Source organism: Carettochelys insculpta, chromosome 5 (assembly GCF_033958435.1).
Source record: "Carettochelys insculpta isolate YL-2023 chromosome 5, ASM3395843v1, whole genome shotgun sequence".
Taxonomy (NCBI): domain Eukaryota; kingdom Metazoa; phylum Chordata; order Testudines; family Carettochelyidae; genus Carettochelys; species Carettochelys insculpta.
In genome coordinates, this window is record NC_134141.1 from 116,839,536 (window position 1) to 116,860,300 (window position 20,765).

The 20,765-nt window shown below is 44.8% G+C and overlaps 1 protein-coding gene across 2 annotated transcripts in view; it reads left to right on the forward strand.

The window, feature by feature from the left end:
• Positions 1-20,765, forward strand: part of LOXHD1 (lipoxygenase homology PLAT domains 1) — a 274,986-nt gene that overhangs the window by 13,636 nt on the left and 240,585 nt on the right. The gene's annotated exons all lie outside the window — the stretch shown is intronic.

Here is a 20,765-nt window from a genome sequence, read left to right on the forward strand (position 1 = left end):
AGGATGAGCAATATAATTCACACAATAATAATGTAAACAACATTGTGAACGCTCCTTTCCCCTAGAAGTTCAACCAGACAGGGTCAATGGAAGTTCTGCAGTGGTCTCCACGGCAACCTGTCACCAGAGATTGCTGAGTTTGTGGCTCAGATCAGCTGAGTTTGTGGGAGATGCCCTGGGGTGCTGGAACAAAGTTTGTAATGTAGGTTCTGACGTTCAATTATTATGAGCCTTAACTGGCTGTCAGGTCACTTTCAGTGCACTGCCTAAAAATAGGCACCTCCTTACTTTATTGATTAATTAGCATTAGTATTTAAGGGTTAATGTCCACGGCTGCAAGGACTCTTGCGGCAGATGTTCGCTGCCTTGTAGAAATGTACAGCTTCTGTTGTGGCATATGGGCCATGGTCCACATTTCCAATAGCGGACCATGGCTCAGATGGTACAACAGAATCTGTACATTTCTACAGGGTGGCCAACATCTGCTCTAAGAGCCCTTGCAACTGTGGACATTAATCTTTAAATACTAAGCAGCAGCATGGTGAGCACTGGTGAAACTTGGGCCATTTTTAAAGCCGGGACTTTCAAAAGACTCTCCGATAATTCAGCACTCAAATCCCATTGACGTTCAATGGGAGTTGGGAGCTGTCAGGGGTCCAGCGGAGCACTCCTTCTTGGCTGCTCCCCAGAGTGCTGTGCAAGGACCTACTTGCTGACTCACTGGGTGTTTTCTCCCAGGAGTCTGAACAGCATCCAGCACTGACCCTGTCAGGGAACCCCCACATACATACTTGGGGTGCAGACCAGTGTTCCCTCACTTTTTCCTCCATCCATGGGTGGAATAAATTTTGTTATGTGCACCCAGACATGTGCAGATGTGCATCACCATTGAAACACATGGTGCTGGCTCTAAGCAGGTATGCACCCTCTCCTGAGAGCTGCAACCAAGTGTCTCACTGCCTAGCTTAGTGGTCCCCAAAGTTTTCCTCTTGGGCACCCCATACAGTTGCAGAACGTGTTTGTGCACTCCTCTCCCCTCCCTGGGCTGGGAGCAAAGACACAGATGAGGTGTGGTCGGGAGCTGGCTGAGGGGAGTAGCTGGGAGTCGGGCTGTGGAGCTGGGGTAACAGCTGTGGGTATGGGCTGGGGCTGGAGTAGAGCAGGAAACAAAGAGGGGCTTGGTGGTGCTCCCATGCCACCCCATTGTAGGAGATGGCTCATGCCCCACCATGCCCTCTGGACATTCCTTTGTGCTCCCCTACACTCTCACTTTACTGCTCTGTAACTTTTCCGCTCAGGGTGTAAACTTCCTGCGTGCAGAGAAATCCACAGATCTCTCAAATGTTCCTCTCCCGAGCAAAGATAACTACTGTTTCTGCCATTCAGTAGAGCCACACCTGACACTGACCACACTCGCTTTACCCTGGATACATGCTTTCAGATGATAATGCTTACACTGGTCTCATATCCCAGATCACTGGTGACAATACTTCTTGTAATTAAACCCCATGGGTCCTGCTAATTAGGCAACATACATACTTCTGCATTGCAGTGATGCAGACTGGATCCTGGAGGTACACATGGCAGCTCTTCCGTTGCTTACACTCACTGGAAGGTGTAAATCATAGATCTCATATCATAACCACAGTTCTGTCACACATCTCAAAGTAACCCACATGTGTCCTAAGATCACAAATGCACCTTTACCAAGCAAACTCGGTTGCTGGCTTCCTCACTTAATGTAGGTACCCACAGTGCACTGCCTTCATCTAGTGTATGCAAGTAATTCCCACCAGCTACTACCCGCTCCAGGCAAAAACAGAAAGGAAATGCTTTTTTTTTTCCTTCTCCTTCCTCACTTTGTCCTTTTAATAGTCTTAGATGGAGTCCTGGATGTGAGAGTGAATGGACTGTAAAAGAGCTTTTACATTTCACTAACTATGGGTTTAGCAGTGGAAAGGTATGTGTGTTTGGGACCAGTACTGGGGCACAATAAGAGGGCATAGTCATGTTTGGATGGGAATGATAACTGTGGATTTCCTGGTTTTCAGAAGTCTGTTTTATTCAATATTCTACAAGTGGATGACATGCTACCAAGCAACCATAATTTCTGTGTAAATGTAATGTTTTGCCACTGAATAGTTCTTACAGATTGGGAGCAGGTCCTCCCATGTAGCTGCGGATGCAAACAACAAGTTACTCTCCCATACCTCTAACAATGACAGAGAGGTTGCCATGTTAGTCTGTATTCTATCAAAACAAAAAAGCAGTCATGTAGCACTTTAAAGACTAACAAAATAATTTATTAGGTGGTGAGCTTTCGTGGGACAGACCCACTTCTTCAGATCATAGCCATTCCAGAGCAGACTGCTTTTTTGTTTTGATACTTCTAACAAAGATAAGGTGTATTATAATACACTCCGTGGAGATTTTACAAACTTTCCTATCGAAACAGCAACAATTAAGCAGCATGTAATGTGCATAGCTCTGGTAGAAAATACCAAGTTTCACAGGAAGAGATCTTCCTACACAATGTGTCACATAAATATGTCTCCTGAAGCAACAAACCTTAACCCCAACCTGCACAGAAAGGTTGGATAGTTGCCCAATGCTTAGCAGAGTCTAGCCAAATTAGTTTGGATAACAGACTCTCTGATCACATTTTAAGTGCTCCTCGTAAGTGCTTCCTCTGAACCCCTTTGATAAGTTTCATGGTATTTGATTCCAGGGCTCTCCAGGCTAGGCTCTGAATGTTATTTATGTATTTCCCCCTTCTGATTCCAGCCAAGCAGTCAAGTGGCATGTGAAACCTTAAAAACACAGAAGTTAAACAGATTTTTTTAGAATCCCAGTAAAATTTTGGTTTGCTTCTCATTTTGTCACTATTTTTCCATCTCTGCACAATAGCCCACTACACACCATGTACAAGCAACACTATGGATGACTTGATCTCTGTACCTGTTTCGTTGATACATGTAGATCTCTAGTCAAAATATATTATATTTTAAATAACAAAAGAAATCCATATTCAATCACTATAATTACAGCTGTGAATTTTTGTCATGATCTTTGTTGAACATGTAGTCAGTAATCCTATACAAGCAGAGTGGTTTTATAGTTAAAGAATGGGATGCAAGTTAAAAATTTTGGCTGTGTGAAATTGAACTTTGGCTTTAAAGAAGTGCCTTTATTTTCCCATCTCTAAAATGAGGATAATAAAACTGACCTCACAGGACCATTATGCAGCTTAATTCATTAATGTACCTAGACACTGTGGCTGATGCTCTGTAGATACTTCATATACTTGTAAATTGCGTGTAAGAATATTGCATGAAGTGCTGTGTATTATTGATACTTTAAACATGCTTTGGCATAGGGTTGACAAAATCAGAGGTTTACACAGATACCATCGAGTAATTTTAAACCCAAAATGTAGGTCTTCTAAAAAGAGTTTAGGAAACCTTATGATCCCAGTTGATTTCTAGTGAAATTCTACTGGTTAATAGTGGTATTATGCCAATGGTGAAGTTGGCTCAATAGAAACAATTCTTTTCATGGTTTTTTTTTTGTTTTTGTTTCAATCAAAACTCTTTGTATCGAAGCACTCAGCAAATCATTAGGCATGTGGAACTAGATAGAACAGCACTGCATGACAAGTGGAGTCCCTGGATCCTGAGTAGGGTGACCACATTGCCCTATGTCAGATATGTGACACTGGTCTCTGGGGGTCGGGGGTCTGCTGTCCCATGTCAAGACTCCCCAGCAATGGGGGCTGCAGTGAGGCATCAGGGATGGGGGCTCTGCAGCCTGCCCATGAGGGGAGCAGAGGATAGGGGCTTTGCAACCTTCTGGCAGGGGGTGTTGAGGATAGGGGCTTTGCAGCCTTCCAGCAGGGAGGACCAGGTGATGCAGCAGCCAACACATGGAAGGAGTCCTTGGCAGCAGCAGCTGCATCCCCTAGGCATGGGGCACCAGGAAATTGAGGCAGCTGCGTGGTAGCAAAGCTCACTGGGAGCGGGGGTTGCTGCTGTGCAGCCCGTGGGAAGGGGGCAGCTGCCCCACAGAGGAGCTCCCGTGCAGCAAGAGCTACTGTCCTGAGGCATAGGGCACCGGGGAACAGGAGCCCTGCAAAATACAGGACAATTTGCCCATTTTCTTAACAAAAGTCAGGGCACCTGTGAGACAGGTTAAATAAGGGACTGTCCCAGTAAAACGGGATGACTGGTCACCCTAATCCTGAGTTGTCCATAACTGTTATTTCTCCAAAGATGCTGTGTGAGGTTTTTAAGGTCTTCAGGACTTGCCTACCTTTGCTCCCATTGGATACCTTTGGAATCAGTGGTACACTGCCCCTGGACTTCAGCGGTAACAAAAGTGAAGCCACTGCGGAGCACCTCTGGAAATCCAGCCTTTGTTCTGCTGCCCCGGAAGGAAGGACTTGGGAAGTGGAGTGAGCCTATGAGATGTTTTTTTCCCATAGGGTCCCTAGATGACAGAATCAGGGTGAACTTCTGCTGTAACCGAAGAACTTGAAAGCAAAACTGTTTATATATAGGATAAAATGATAGTTCAGTGTCCACACAGAAGAAAGTGCACAAGCGCCTATAGGCCGGATAGCAAAACAAGCTTCTGACAGCTCTCTGCATCTTAGCTATACAGGTGAGGATTTTTCTGACTAACAAGATACAAATCAAGGATTCGACTTCTTTAAGGTCACAACAAATAGATTAAATTTCCCCCTTGTTAAAAACATGTCCTGCCATTCAGCAAAAACCCCAATGTATATTAATTATATAATGTAAAACTTAGGTGATGAAAGTAGGGGGAAAGGGCAGAATATCCATACAAAATGCCATTTGTATGGATTCCTTAGTTTTCACTTTTATCGCTTCCTTCCATCGAGTGGAGGTCAATAGGTTCTTGCCAGCTTCATATTTTTTTAAAACACTCATTGGCTACGTCTACACGTGCACCCAACTTCGAAATAGCTTATTTCGATGTTGCGACATCGAAATAGGCTATTTCGATGAATAACGTCTACACGTCCTCCAGGGCTGGCAACGTCGATGTTCAACTTCGACGTTGCTCAGCCCAACATCGAAATAGGCACAGCGAGGGAACGTCTACACGCCAAAGTAGCACACATCGAAATAAGGGAGCCAGGCACAGCTGCAGACAGGGTCACGGGGCGGACTCAACAGCAAGTCGCTCCCTTAAAGGGCCCCTCCCAGACACACTTTCATTAAACAGTGCAAGATACACAGAGCCAACAACTAGTTGCAGACCCTGTATATGCAGCACGGACCCCCAGCTGCAGCAGCAGAAGCCAGAAGCCCTGGGCTAAGGGCTGCTGCCCACGGTGACCACAGAGCCCCGCAAGGGCTGGAGAGAGAGTATCTCTCAACCCCTCAGCTGATGGCCGCCATGGAGGACCCTGCTATTTCGATGTTGCGGGACGCGGATCGTCTACACGTCCCTACTTCGATGTTGAACGTCGAAGTAGGGCGCTATTCCCATCCCCTCATGGGGTTAGCGACTTCGACGTCTCGCCGCCTAACGTCGATTTCAACTTCGAAATAGCGCCCAACGCGTGTAGACGTGACGGGCGCTATTTCGAAGTTAGTGCCGCTACTTCGAAGTAGCGTGCACGTGTAGACGCAGCTATTAAGTCTTAAAGGGCTCTCAGTTGGCTGATGTTGGCACTTAAATACTAGGAGTGATAGTTGGTACATCTTGACTTCTTTCCTCCCTGGATCATTCAAGCTTCTTTGCTGGCAAAGCTGCATCTGAGATAACATGAAGAGAGCTTCATTCTTAAATGGTTTGGTTAAAAAATCTGCCCAGCACCAAGACCTAAGTGGACAAGACCTGCGTTAGATAAATTGCAATGTGGTGGAGAAAGAGACTTCAGTCTTCTAGTGCACTAACTGGTAGGATAACTTTTTGTCTTTTGCATTGAAAATTTCTTAAACCATAGCCGCTTATAAAACTAGGTGGAGTATTCCTTTAGATTGTATTGTGGTTTTGTTGCAGAATCTAATGTTCCACAAAAATTTCCAATATTGAGATATCCTCTTATCTTTGTCAGAAGACAGTAGTTACTATACGTGAATAAAGCTCTTGCCTAGAGCTTGGAAGGATGCAAAGGAATGCCTTAAATTGCTTCCATTCATCTTGAGTCTAATGTCAACATTTGCAATTTTGCAAACACAACCAGAAGTAACCCCAAGTTTGTGGGATGATCTTGTTTGTCTTTAGAATTGCAACAAATTACTCCATAGGGGAAAAATAACTGGTAAAATAAAAATGCTGTTACTCTTTAATCCAGATAGGGCATACCTTTTGGAATAGGCATACATTAGAATAGAGTATTTCATTGCAGGAGAGCTCTTTTGGCATTCCTGTATTACTGATGATTCTTAAAGGAAGTGTATTAATGAGGTTAATGCAGGTTAACAATAGATTAATAATTCAGGATTAAAAAGACAGACTATGTCTTGGTAGTATCTTATATTGTTAATTATCAAAAATTCACATGGAGTATGGGCTACTAGAGTATAAAATAAGCAGGTTTATAGCTTGGTTCTTCAAAAGAAATGGGGTGGGGAGTGAGCTGTTTTGAAAATCTGACCCCAGTTGTGATTACTGATCCTCTCTGAAAACTTTGGCTGGAGTGAAAAAATAAGGGCTGAAGGTGCTGTATTGATTTGGTTATTTTTTATTTGTAAGTGAAAAAGTACAATTATCTTTTAAAGACAGCGACTACTGAGCCAGTGTAGTTATTTTATTTTAATTGTTCCACTCTGTAGTTTCTCATGGTAAGGTGAGGTACCGTGTCAAAAAGCAGCAGGGTATATTTACTTCTTTCCTAACTAAGCATTAATTTTTGGACAATATATTTTATCTATACTCCTTACAGGCACTTTTCCCCCTTCCCTGTCCCATGCTGTTCTCTGAGGCTGCACCTACACTACATTTCCCTTTCGGAGGAGGAATGCAAATGGGGGAGATTGACAATGCAATGAAGCGCTGATTTAAAAATCCAGCGCTTTGTTTGCATAATCTCATGAGATCATGTTTCCAGAAGAGACTTTTCTGAACACAAAAACACACATGTAGATGGGGTTCCTTTGGAAAAATCCCATTGTCAAAAGAGCTCTCATTTCTGAAAAAAATGAAGTGTACAGGGTTCTTTTGAATTTTTTTTTTTTTTTTTTTGCCCTGAAGGAAACTGGTCGACACTGCTGTGTTTTGTTTTTGGAAAAGTCTCTTCTGGAAACATGACCACATGAGATTATGCAAATGAAGAGCAAGATGTTAAACCAGCACTTCATTTGCATTTTCAATTTCACTCATTTGCATTCCTCCTCTCAAAGAGGAATGTAGTGTAGATACAGCCTAACAAATCAGCCTATTCCAAATATGACTAATGGTCAATGAAGACAATGAAGAACAATTATGTCTTAGTGCTTGTCCACATGGGAGATTTTAGCATGGATGTGAACGGTTTGATACTGTATTGAGTTTGCACAGATACAAACACCATTTTACACCAGTGCAGTGAGTGTTCTCTTCTTCTTTTCTTGGCAGTCGTTCAGTAGTAACTAGGACATCTTCATGTCACCCTCCTGTTTGTGAGTCTGTTGGTGGCTGATCAGCCCAATTCTGGAGCCACAGTAGCTGTTGGAGGAGCCCAGGGCAATTTTTGATGCTCTTTTCTTCTTCTCCACCTCTCCTCATCTGCACTTCAGCAGGACATCTCACACTGCACCAGCCCCTGATGGATTATTGTTCTCTACTGGCGCGGTCTTGCACAAGGTTCTTCCAAGTGTCGACACTAATGCTGCACTTTTTCATGCATAACTTCAGCATGTCCTTATATTGCTTCCGCTGGCCCTCAACACTCCTCTGTCTGCCCTTCAACTCAGAATCTGTTTTGGGAGGTGCTGATCAGACATCCAAACCATGTGACCAGTCCAATGAAGTTGTTGATGAATGATAACGACGTCGGTGATTGTCCTGTTAGGCTCTTCCAGGAAGCTAGTGTTCATGCACCTATCCTCCCAAGAGATGTTTAGGATTCTCTGAGGCAGGCTTGATGATGTTGTTCAAGTGCCTTCAGATGATGCTTGTATGTTGTCCAGGTTTCACATGCATACAGTAGTGCTGGAACAACCGCTGCACAGTATACACACATGGAGCTTTGTCTTGGGGTAGATGTCCTGGTTCTCAAGGACCCTTTCTCTCAAGTGGGCAAAAGCAGAACTTGCATGGCTCAGACAATGCTGGATTTCTGCATCAATGTCTTCTTTAGTGGAAAGATGGCTTCCAAGGTATGGCAAGTATTCCATATTTTTCCAGCAGTTCTTCATTGACATCAATAGAAGGTACATGAGATTGTCCCATTGGCGAGGTTTGGTGGAGCACCTTTGTCTTTCGGATGTTCAGTCTGAGGCCGAGATTCTCGCATACTTCAGCAAAGGCACTTATGATAGTCTGAAAGCCTGTGCGAGAAAGAGCAGCAATCACATTGTCATCTGTGTACTGGAGCTCCATGGTCAAGGTTATGTAGGTCTTGCTTTTAGCCTTCAGTTTCCTGAGACTGAAGAGCTTCCTCCTCATTCTGTAGACAATCGTCATGTCATCTGGAAGCTTGCTATCAATGAGGTGAAGGGTCATAGTGATGAAGATGCCAAACAGGAGTACTGTACTGAGGTACAGTGGTGTGGTTCTCTGTGGACAGCTCACAATCAAGGAAGAACAGTTCAAGCCTCCTAGTCATCAACCTGTGGAACAAAGTGCAATATACCACACATCACCTAGACATCTAGACCCAGATGGATTAAAAATCACTCTCAAAATTGCCAGTCATTTTGATTGGGGACAGCTGACAGTGCCAAAGTCCCCCAGGGAAGGGGAGGTAGCCTCTGTCAACTTTTCCTCCAGTGATTTCATCAGGATGACCTAGGAGCTATGGAAGGAGCCAGAAGGAACAATCAACAATGGGAGGAGGTTGGAGGAGCCCAGAAAAACACATGTGGAAAAGCATCTTGTTTTGAAATACTTACACAAATATAAATAGTTAACATCTTAGACAGGTTATAAAATCCCTTAAGCAGCTGTGTATCAAACAATTATTTGCAGTTTCATCACAGGGTTTTGCAAAGTGTTAAGTGTCACAAAATACTGTGATGTAGGTAAGTATTATTATCCAGTTTAACTTATTGGCTGTTTCTGTTGAAGTCAATGACCACTGCAGGCATTCAGTATGTCCAATGACGAGACGCTTATATTTAGGTGCCTACCACAAGCTTGATTAACCTCTGGGGTCTTAAACCCTGACCCAGCAAGGCACTTTATCATATGCTTGACTTGAAGTGTGTTGGCTTTGGTGAGAAGACTCACATGCTTATAGTTAAGCATGCAATTAAGCAGTTTTCTAGATCAGGGTTTAAGACTTCAGAGGTTAATCAAACTTGAGTCTGAAGGTAGACGCCTACATACAAGTGTCCTGATTGCTGGACGTACTGAATGACTGCAGTGGTTATTGAGTTTAACATAGACAGCAGATACTCGATCCCTATGACGCATCGGTGACTTCCATAGCTCAGGTGACTTGACTAATGCCACAGAAGGTATCAGTGGCAGAGCGGGAAATAGACTGATGACTTCCTGTTGTCTATCCCAAGGCTTGATCCTTCAAGGGACTGAGCAATCTGGCCTGCTCCAGCAAAGCGGTTAAGCACATGTGTCTGTGGAAGCCTATGGTGAATTTTTGGCTCCATTGAATTAAATGGGAGTTAAGCCATTGACTTCAGAGAGGCTGGAATGCCACCTTATGGGTCTAATTATGTGTTGAGAATTGATCATGTACTGAAGTGCTTAGCTCAATCCAGTCAGATTGCTCAGGTCCTTCAACAGCTGAGCCTTTACCCACTAGAGTACACAATGATTTAGAGTGCTTTGATCTGCCTCCCAAGTGCAGCCATTATTCATGACAGAGGAGAGAATCCACAGCCTACGACTTAGTAATTGTCTTCCTGTCTGCCTGCTGGAAAGGAAGGTGCAGGTTGTATTTTAGAAACTGAGATTCTCTGGTCTGGCAACATCTGTAGTGCTTCTGGACCAGGGATGTTCCTGGACCAGAGAACTCCAGACTGTAGCCTTCAGTGGGGGCCGTTGGCCAGAGCTGTGGGAGGTGGCAGTGGTGCTGTGTCTGGGCCAGAGCCCTCAGAAGGTTCCACAGCCCTCTACAGTGGCACAGGAGCTGTGGCAGGGGCCAGAGCATGTGGCTGGTGGCCAGGGGCTGGAGCCAGAGCCACTGGGGCTGGCAGTAGTGGGCTGCAGCAGGCAGCATTGAAGCTGGAGGTAGGGGGCTGGAATCAGGGTGGAAGCAGGCTGGAGGCTGGTGGCAGGAGATTTCCTCGGGTCTGGCAAATCCCTTCATTCAGGACCAGTCAGGTCCTAAGAATGTTGGTCATAGAAGGTCCAACCTGTTTTACCACTTGCATTTTATCTTGCCCTCATAAAGATGCCTCTTTAGATTTTCAATAGCAAATTACCTAAGCTGTTTGCCATTGCACCTCTGCCATGTTATTTCTTGTTTCTTTCTAGACAGGGTTCAGCTCTAACCCTTTGCAAAGGGAAGGGCTGGGAGGATTGAGTTCCACCTTACTTTTTTTTCTTTGAAGTATTTGCGCATGTGTGCTTCAGTGCTCTTGTCTGTGATATTAGAATCCCCACTTGCCATTGTCACACTGTCCTTTTCTCCTGGCTAGCGTGAATACCAGTAACTATATCTCTCTGCTCTTGTTTCTGTTATTCAGCTACTTAGTGACATAATGTTTATTCATAATCTCATAAAAGCCTCATTTAGACGATATTGTGGATGAAGTTTTAAACAGCGTTCCAGGCACCCAGATGATGACCACTAGCGGTGAGAAAAAAATCACCTGTTGTTTGCTGTTCACTGAGTCCCTTAATATGGAAAAGTGGAGAGATTGCACTCAAAATGTTTCTGACTGTAAAATAAACTAGTGCTGGAGCAAAAGTTTACTGGGAAATTCTATAGCCTCTTCTCTAGGGCAGGCTTTTAGTGAGATGACTTTGGATTTAGATCCAGAGCTTATGTGCTGTTATTGTACCTTCTACTGCATAGATCCTGGCTGACTTGCATTAGGGTACCTGGCAAAGGGTTTGCTCCCACAGTGTTGCCAACTAAACAGCCCATAGGCTGCATGAGGAACAGGACCTGGGACCATGGTTCAGAGTACAGGTCTCAGCTACTGCAGATAGAGAAGTCAGGAAAAGGAGGTTTTTTGTTCTCTGAGTGCCACCCACCAGACTAGAGGTGTTCTGATTCTGTTTAGCAGAAGACAGCAGTACAAATGTGCCTTCCGGGCTGTACATTGCATTTACTCTGTAGCAGCAGCAGCTGCTTTACTTCTTCATGACCTACTGGATGCAGAAATAAGTAAGGGCAATGGTGCTCCCTCTCTGCAGCTCATGTGGTGTAGGAAGTGGTGTTTGGTCTGTGATTTGCAGGAAGAAAAGGAGGTGGGAATAGGATATTGCCACCCTTCTGCAATCCGAGCTGGCCAAATGAAAGCAGGGTGGTGTTAATAGTGGTTCTTCTGTTCAGGAGAGAAATCAGATGCGGCAGCACTTAGCACAGGGGTGGACAACATACACTACAGCCTGTGGGTTGGATCTGGCCTGCTGAGCCTTTTAATTGGGCCCAGGGCCTGCCCCTGTGGCATGGAGTGGCACCTTTTCAAGTGTCCGGCTGGTCTCTGTGCTCTGGAGGGAGGGCTCCATGCACTGCCCCGTCCCCAGCAAAGTCTCTCAGTTCCTACTGGCTGGAACTGGCCAATGGGACCTGGGGGATTTTGCTGTGGGTAGGGCACTGCAGGACAATTTCTCAACTCCCGTGAGCTGGTTTCCATCCAACAGGAGCTGAGAAATTTTGCTGGTGGTGGAGACAGCACTTGAAGGCTCCCCCCACAGCTCAGAGTCATATGGAACAGACAGCCACTTTGAGCAGTCTGGTGTTCCTGGCAGGCAGGCAGGTAAGCCGGCTTGAGAGTGCTGCTGGCTGAGAGCTGCATAGGTAAGTGCCTTCCGGATAGAGCCTGCCTCTGGCCCTCCACCACCTCCTGCATCCCAATGCCCTCCGAGATCCTGGCCCCCCCCCCACCACATGTTCTACTTCCATTTCAGAATTCTCTCCTTCACCCACCCACTCCTGGGCCCTGAACCCCAATACCCTGCCCCAGGCCCACTGATGGGGGAGGGGCAAAGGGGGTAATTGCACAGGGCTGGAGCCCTGGACTCCTTGGAAATGCTGCAGAAGTGCCACTCGGCTGCTCTGCATGGCTGAGTGCTTCAGGGCAGGACCCAGCACCGTGCTTCAGGCAGTACTAATGGCTGACTGCCCCCAGTCCCACTCTTTCTACCTGAGGGCCTCCACACCTTGCCTCTAGGCCCATGACCCAGGTCACAGCCCTCTCCTTCCAAACCTCATATCCTATCCCGAGCTCTCTTGTGCACCCAACCTCCATCCCAGGCCCCACCTCCCTTCCATGGAAAAGTGCAGCCCTTGACCGTTTACCTTGGAATGGCCCCTATCAGAAGTTATTGCCCACCCTGACTTTGCAGCAGGGCAGGATGGATGGAAGAACGAATGTGGTTTAGTAATAAGGACTGGAAAGGACGGGCAACTGACTCGTTTTGTGGTTATGAGGAGACTCAGGTTTAATTTCTAGTTCCTTGCTCATTGTCAGGGTTGGGTGAGCATCTGTCCTGTATTGGGTGGGACGGATCCATACTTGGGACAGCAAAAAAGTGTCCAGGCTTATTTTTTAAATGGGATGAATTTGTCCCGCATTTGGGCTGCCCCCCTCACCTTTTCCGCCAGCAGCTGTGTGGGCACAGCTGCTGGCGGATGTCACTTCCCCGAGCCTCGGGGAAGTGGGGGAACGTGGGCAGCTACCACTTCCCCAGGGTTCCCAGGGAGGCTGGTAGCTGCAGCTTCTCTGGGACAGGGACAGCAGCTGCCGCTTCCCTGGGGATTGTCGGGGGCTGCCGCTTCCCCAGGATCCCAGGTATCACCGGTGCCTGCTGCTTCCCCAGGCTCCTAGGGAGCGCTTGGGGGCTGTCGCTTTTCTGGAGCTCCCAGGGAGACTGACAGCTGTGGCTTCCCTGGGGTTCTGGGGGATCACTGGCAGCTGCCGCTTCTCTGGGTCTCCTGGGGAGCACCGGCGAGCTGTGACTTCCCCCGGGCTCTGGGGCAGGGCCAGCAGCTGCTGCTTTCTCGGGGCTCCTGGGGAGCGCCAGCAGCTACCGCCTCCTTCCCAGCTCCCCAGGGCTTGAGGAAGCCAGGAGGAGCCAACTCTCCCACCGTGTCTCCCTATCCTGTATTTGGGACAGGAAGATAGGGTCAGCTTATGTCAGGGGCTTGAAGTATTTTAGTGGCAGCAGATTTATTGCATATCCATTGACATATCAGCACATTATTAAACTAGGGAGTAATGTTACATGACAGCGTTGCCTGCATATTCTGAGAAGTGACTTGCATGCTTACAGCTACGTACATCCATGTTCAGATAAGGTACCCCAGGTGGCAGCTACCACCAGAAATAACTCAATCAAATATGACAACCTTAAAGTAAATCCATTGCACAGAAACATAAAATATATTAATATTTCTTGAGTTGGGTCTGAATCCATGTACTCCTGAGAGCTTCTTCATTCTGTGTAGGCCTAATGGAAACTTTCTTGTTTATTTTATTTGACCCAGACAAGAAGAAGAAGCAAATATTTTAATATTAATCTTTCTGGTATATGGTGGTGTTTTCCCCTTCCTGTTTTTGGCACCTTTTAACAACGTCTCTAATTCCGCATCCACATGGCAGAAGTTTTCAAAACACAATTCTGTTCATTTGATCGATACTTGCTTTGATGTCTCCCCGACCTGAAGGTTAAGATAACAAGAATGAGGAAAGCTGAAAGTCTATTATCATTTTTAAATTAAATATCTTCCACTAATGTTATCAGTTGCTGTACAAAAATCTATGTTGTGGTTTGCTTTTTCATTTAATGAAGTGTACCTGGCAGCGTAGAATTGACTTCGATAGGAGTCCACGAACCATTTGGGGGAGTGACTGGAGGCCTGCACTAGTGAAAATGTTGGGGACCACTGCTCTAAGGAAACAAGGAGCCAGTCGGGATGTGAAAATAAGGTCCTTAGAACTGTGGTCCAACAGGAAGGAGCGGTTTGTGGAAAAGGTAATAGTTCATAAAACAAATTAAAAAGTCAGACCATTCCCCCATTAACACCTACATCTCCGGTCAAACATTGTGTCTGATCCCTGAATCCTCAGAAGGAGATCCTAGTTCATGTGTGGATAATTCTGAGACATCTACTGCCCTCACAGCCCAGTGCAGACAGGCATGTGTCTGGAAGGAGCAGTCAGGAGCTGGAGAGTGGTTTCCAACGAAGTAGGAACTGACAGTTGTGTAATAGGTGGTGGATTCAAGTATCTGCATGGGGGTTAGAGGGCTAGTTTGCTGAGTTATCTTCACGTCAGGTGTTCAGCACTGTACAGAGAGGCAGAGATTTGTTTGCTGAGTCACAAAGGTTAGGTGAGGTGCATCCAGTTAGCTTCAGTCTAGGGGTCTGATTCCTATGAAAGGTATTTGCATGGGACTCAGAAGTAAGTCTGTTGAAGTCTATGGGGTTATGCTGGTGTAAGGGTCTCAGAATCAGGCTCCAGAAAAACAAAGTGGTGTGGAGTGTTACCAAGGCGCAGCAAAGTAGATACAGTGACTGGAGGTTTGGGGGAACACTGGTGTGGGCTGAATCTTGAGTGGTAGTGGTGATGTGTAAATCACTAGTAACAGAGAACAGAGGAACAGGAATAGGAACCTCAGGAACAGAGAGGTAGCTGTGTTAGTCTGTATTCTGTCAAAACAAAAAAGCAGTCATATAGCACTTTACAGACTAACAAAATAATTTATTAGCTGATGAGCTTTTATGGGACAGACCCACTTCTTCAGATCTATAGCCTTAGCAGAACAGACTCAATATGTAAAGCACAGAGCTCCAAAAATTGTTATCAAGGTGGACATATCAGAAAAATTGTTGTCAAGGTTGGCAAATCAGATAGAAAAGCAGAAAGAGGGGAGTGAGGGGTGGGGGAAGTTAAGAAGTTGGTCAAACATCAAAGTATTTGAAAGAGTCATTATAATGGGTCAGGTAATCGCTGTCCCTGTTCAAACCAAGTGTAAATGTGTCAAATTTGAATGTGAATGTTAGTTCCGAACATTCTCTCTGTAGATGGTTGCTAAAGTCTCTTTTCTCCAGAATACAAACTCTCAGGTCTTTAACAGAATGGTCCACGCCATTAAAGTGCTGGCTGATGGGTTTGTGTATTTGGAGATTATTGATGTTTGCTCTGTTGCCATTCATTCTTTGGTGGACAGTGTTTGCAACTTGCCCAATATACATAGTGGGTGGGCACTGCTAGCACATGATGGCATATATAAAGTTAGTTGAGGAACAGGAGAATGTGCCCCTGATTCTGTAATTTAATATGGTTAGGTCCGGTGATGGCATCTCCAGAATAGGGATATGGAGAAAGTTGGCAATGGGGATTGTTGCAAGGAAAAGTTCCAGGATTAGTATTATTGTGGTATAGCCTGTGGTTGCTAGTGAGAATCTTCATAAGGTTAGGAGGTTGTCTATAAGGGAGAACAGGCCTGTCACCAAGGGCCTTCTGGAGAGTGGCATCATGATTTAAGGTAGGCTGTAGGTCTTTAATGATGCGTTACAGTGGTTTGAGTTGGGAGCCGTAGGCAATAACAAGTCCGTGTGCTGTTGTTGGCTTTTTTGGGCCTGTCTTGGAGTAGTTGGTTTCTGGGCATTTGTCTGGCCCTGTCAGTTTGTTTTTTTTACTTCTCTTGGTGGGTAATTAAGGTTTATGAATGTTTGATAGAGATCTTGAAGTTTTCGGTCTCTGTCTGTTGGATCAGAGCAGATGTGATTGTATCTCAGGGCTTGACTGTAAATGATGGATCGTGTGGTGTGTGCAGGATGGAAGCTAGAAGTATGTAGGTAAGTGTAGTGGTTAGTGGGTTTCCACTAGGGAGTGGTATTCATCTGGACATCAGTGATTTGTACTGTAGTGTCCAGGAAACGTATCTGTCATGTGGAGTGATCAAGACTGCAGTTGATGGTGGGGTTCAGGTTGGAAGGTATTCTTGAATCTTATACTGTGGGAGGAGAAGGGTGATGCTGGTAGGGGCTTAGAAAGTGCTCTGTATTATTTGTACTTTCAGATGGCTGAATGCAGTATCTACAATTTGGTGGAAAAACGACAGTCAGTCTGCAATTTTGGTGCAGTTAGATTGTATGGGGGCTAGCAGATTATACATAGGACTGAGAAGACAGACACCTCGGTTTTATTCTGACCTCTGACACTAACCTGCTGTGTGACCTTTGGTGAGTCACTTCACACATCCTTGATCCATTGCTTCTCTGGCCCCCTCTACCTTCTTGGTCTTGTTTATTTAGATTGTATATTTTTCTTGTTGCACGTTTGCACAGGATGGTACATAGCAGGGCTGCAATTTCAGATGAAGACTCTAGGTGTTCCTGTGCTGAATACAAATAAGAAGTAAGAATAATCTGTTTTTTCATGATGTAGGTATAAATATGCAGCAGTATGGCTGATGCTGATTACGTGGAGTCCATAAAGATAAAATGTTGCTGCCAGTAGAGATAAGTCTTTGGAGGTTTCATAGTGATAAAGTCAGAATGATTGATTGATTCAGCATTTTTGCTAAGACATTTTAGAGAATCTCCAGCCCACAGCGTACCTTGTCAGAAGTGCTCAGCGCTGTTTCCTATAACTGTTACTGACCCTGCTCTCAAGGTCTTGGCGGATGGAGGGAGGAGGGGGCTGTAGTCTAAGGCAGGTGATGTGCACTAGGATTTCACAACAGGGTAGCAGCCAGAAAAGGGCATTGATTAATACTGCAAAGCTATCTGCAGTTTTTGAGGAGTGGTGGATTTTGCTCTTCCTCTGGGACCGACTGAGAGGAGAGAAAAGGCTTCCCAGATAGTGTGTGTCCCGTGGAGCTGTGAAGACGTTGCCTATTCTGCCATGTTTCAGGGCTGTGCTGGAAAGAGCAATCAGTGTAGCGGGAAAAATACAAGCTAATTTTAAGGGTAAAAGTATCCAACTTCCGTCTGTTATGTTAAACTCCCCAGTGTTACGTATTTTTTAAAGAGGAAAGCAAAACTAGCCAGGTATGCAGGCCTGTTGTGTACTGTGAAAAGCCACCCTAAACAAGTCTGTAGGTCTGAGGCACTGTCTGTTGCAGGCCTGATTATGACCTCACATATATTCTGGTGTAACTTCACTGACTTCAGTGGAGTTACTCCTAATTTACACCAATGGGAGAGGAAAGTCAGGGAGTGTGGCGATGCCTGCATTTCCTCAAGTACAATGCCTTACGGCTGCTTTCCAGTGACTTCTAGAAATGCGAGTGTATCATATTAACCCACTGTGCAATCTTAACCCCAGCAAGTAACAAAGTCAGAAGTTTGATGCAGGTGTCTGGGAGTGAGGCCTATTTCCTCTCTTGACTCAACCACTGATTTGCTCAGTAATGTCAGGCAGGCCCTTCTATTGCTCTGTGCTTCAGTTTCCCCATCTGTAATACAGAAGTAACATTTTCCTTCTTGGCAGGCTCTTGACAGGGTTGTTTAACATTCGTACACTGCTTTGAGATATTTGGAATTAAAATACAGCAATGCTGCACAGCATGATGAAAGCTTTATGTTTCCCATGGCCATGGCGCCAAAAAAGTGACACACAGGGTATTTCATTTTTTAAAGTCCTACAGTTTGATCTTTAATTGGTTTCAGTTGGTGTAGCCCCATTTATGTGGCTGTGTGAATTCGCACCAGCTGATGATTTGACACATTCTCTGTCTATAGTCTGCTACTGAGCCAGACTCCTGCATATTTACTTTAGTTTATATCTTGCATGGCCGAGCATGGTGTTTTTCTGTTGCAACACTTAATTTAAAGAACTATTCACTGGGCCTAAATGATTATTTGTAAAATCATTTGACTTCCCCTGTATTTTGCCAAGGCAGGTCTACCATAGAATATTCTGTGGTATAATCATCGCTTTAACAAACCTCCCTAAAATTATAAAACTTCAGTTTTTCATGCATGTCCTCTCTAGCATGGAACTTTAAACTTCAAACTATCACACTGGGTCAAGGCATGTATTTGTTAACCACCAGAGCATTCCCATATTTCTTGGATAGTGGATCTCAGCAATAAAGATAATGGAATCACCTAGATAATTTACTCCTTATCTGGTGTATCTAGTTTCCTTGGTTGTTCTTTGACATTCACGCTTGACTTCTTCGCCTCTCTTATAGTAAATGAAATAGGTTTCGCAACACCCGCTTTTGCCCTGCTATTGCCTCTACATCGAGTGCTCCAGTACTTAAATTACTGACCACCTACCTAATGAATGCCATTAATGAAAGTGTTTTAAAAAGGAGAGTCTTTATTGTTAATTTACAGGAGAGCCACTTTCATATAATCATAGAATGCTAGGACTGGAAGGGACCTTGAGAGGTTATCGAGTCCAGCCCTCTGCCCTTATGGCAGGACCAAGTACTGTCTAGACCATCTCTGATAGACATTTATCTAACCTGTTCTTAAATATCTCCAGAGATGGAGATTCCACAACCTCCCTAGGCAATTTATTCCGGTGTTTGATCTCCTAACAGTTAGGAACTTTTTCCTAATGTCCAACCTAAACCTCCCTTGCTGCAGTTTAAGCCCATTGCTTCTTGTTCTATCCTCAGAGGTCAAGGAGAACAAGTTTTCTCCCTCCTCCTTATGAAACCCTTTTGGATACCTGAAAACTGCTATCATGTCCCCCCTTAATCTTCTTTTTTCCAAACTAAACAAGACAAATTCTTCTAGCCTTTCTTCAAGGGTCATGTTCTCTAGACCTTTGATAATTTTTGTTGCTCTTTTCTGGACCCTTTCATGAACTGCAGTGCAAGAATGGTGTTTGGATGCTTTTGAAAAGACCAGTTATATGTTATTCAATGGTGCTGTGTGATTTTATTTTTGCAGCTCTCTGAAGTCTGCTATATGTTTTCTGTTTTCCTCCAAGGACTGTACATTTGGAGAGGTAGGCTGATTAACTGGGTACCCAATCCCTTCAAGGAAAGGCTGAAAGATTTACCTTCATCATTGTTTGATGTGCCTGTAGGAAGTGCCCTCTGATTACCCTTCCTTCGCTTTCTCAGCAGGCTTCACCCTGTTTGCTATGAACAAATTGCTCACTAGTGGGGACAATAAAAGGTTGGCATACGTGGCCCTTGGCCTTTTTCATCCCATACACTTGTGAAATGACAATGAAAGCACATTTTTATTGGCCCTACATTAACATTGGTCTGTGTCTCATCCACCACTTGTTCTGGTTTCTTCCCTCAACCTCTTTGTGTTAGTGTCATTCAGGGTGAAATACACACACACTGGAGGACTGAATTTGACCCTTCACTTCTCCTTTTGTCACTGCCTCTCTAGTCCACTAGGGCTATGTCTACATTTGCATTCCCCTTTTGAAAGAGGAATGCAAATGAGGCACTGATTTACATATCTTGTGCTTCATTTGCATAATATCTTTGCGGAAGAGATTCTTTTGAAATAAAAAAAGCGGTGTAGACAGGGTTCTTTCGAAAATAAAACCCCTCTTCGAAATAACTATTCTTCCTGAACCAAATAGGAAGAAGGGTTCTTTCGGAGATGGGGTTTATTTTCCAAAGAGCCTCCTATATACTGCTTTTTTTCTTTCGAAAGAATCTCTTCCAAAAAGAGATGATGCAAATGAAGCAGAAGATATGTAAATCAATGCCTCATCTGCATTTCCAATTTCTCTAATTTGCATTCCTCTTTTGAAAGAGGAATGCAAGTGTAGATGTACCTTAGGAGGCACTAACAGACTGTCCTCGAGGGGCATGAATGCATTAGCTGGGGTTGTAGTGTGGGCTTCTGACACACATGTGAGTGATCATTTCTAAGTGTACCTGAAAATATCCCGTGCACCCTTTGTGTATTACGCTGACACTGCAACACGTCCCCCCAAATTCTGCTAAAGCATCTAAACTTGCGTTACGTGAAAAAACAGATAAACCGAAAATGAGGTGCAGGTGCACTATGAAAGAGGACTTTTAACTGTGCAAGCATTAATATTACATAGAAGTCCAAGCCACACAGTTCTGATTTCAGATGCTCCAGAGCTCAAGTTGTTCTGATGCAAAGTTTGGATGCTGCAGGTGCTAATTACCAAAACCATGTTCCTTGTCTATCATCGGGGGGGGCGGTGCAGGTAGCCATGTTAGTCTGGATCTATAACAGCAATGAAGGGTCCTGTGGCACCCTATAAACCGACAGAAAAGTTTTGAGCATGAGCTTTTGTGAGCAAAGACTCACTTCATCAGATGTTGGTCATGGAAATCTGCAGGGCCAGGTAATCTGACTAGCACCTGATGAAGTGAGTCTGTGCTCACGAAAGCTCATGCTTAAAACTTTTCTGTTAGTCTATAAGGTGCCACAGGACCTTTCGTTGCTGTTCATTGTCTATCAGGATTTCAAAGCACTGCACAGAACAAGACAAGTACAATTCATTCCATATTGTCATTCAGTGAGTCAGTGGCAGACTTGA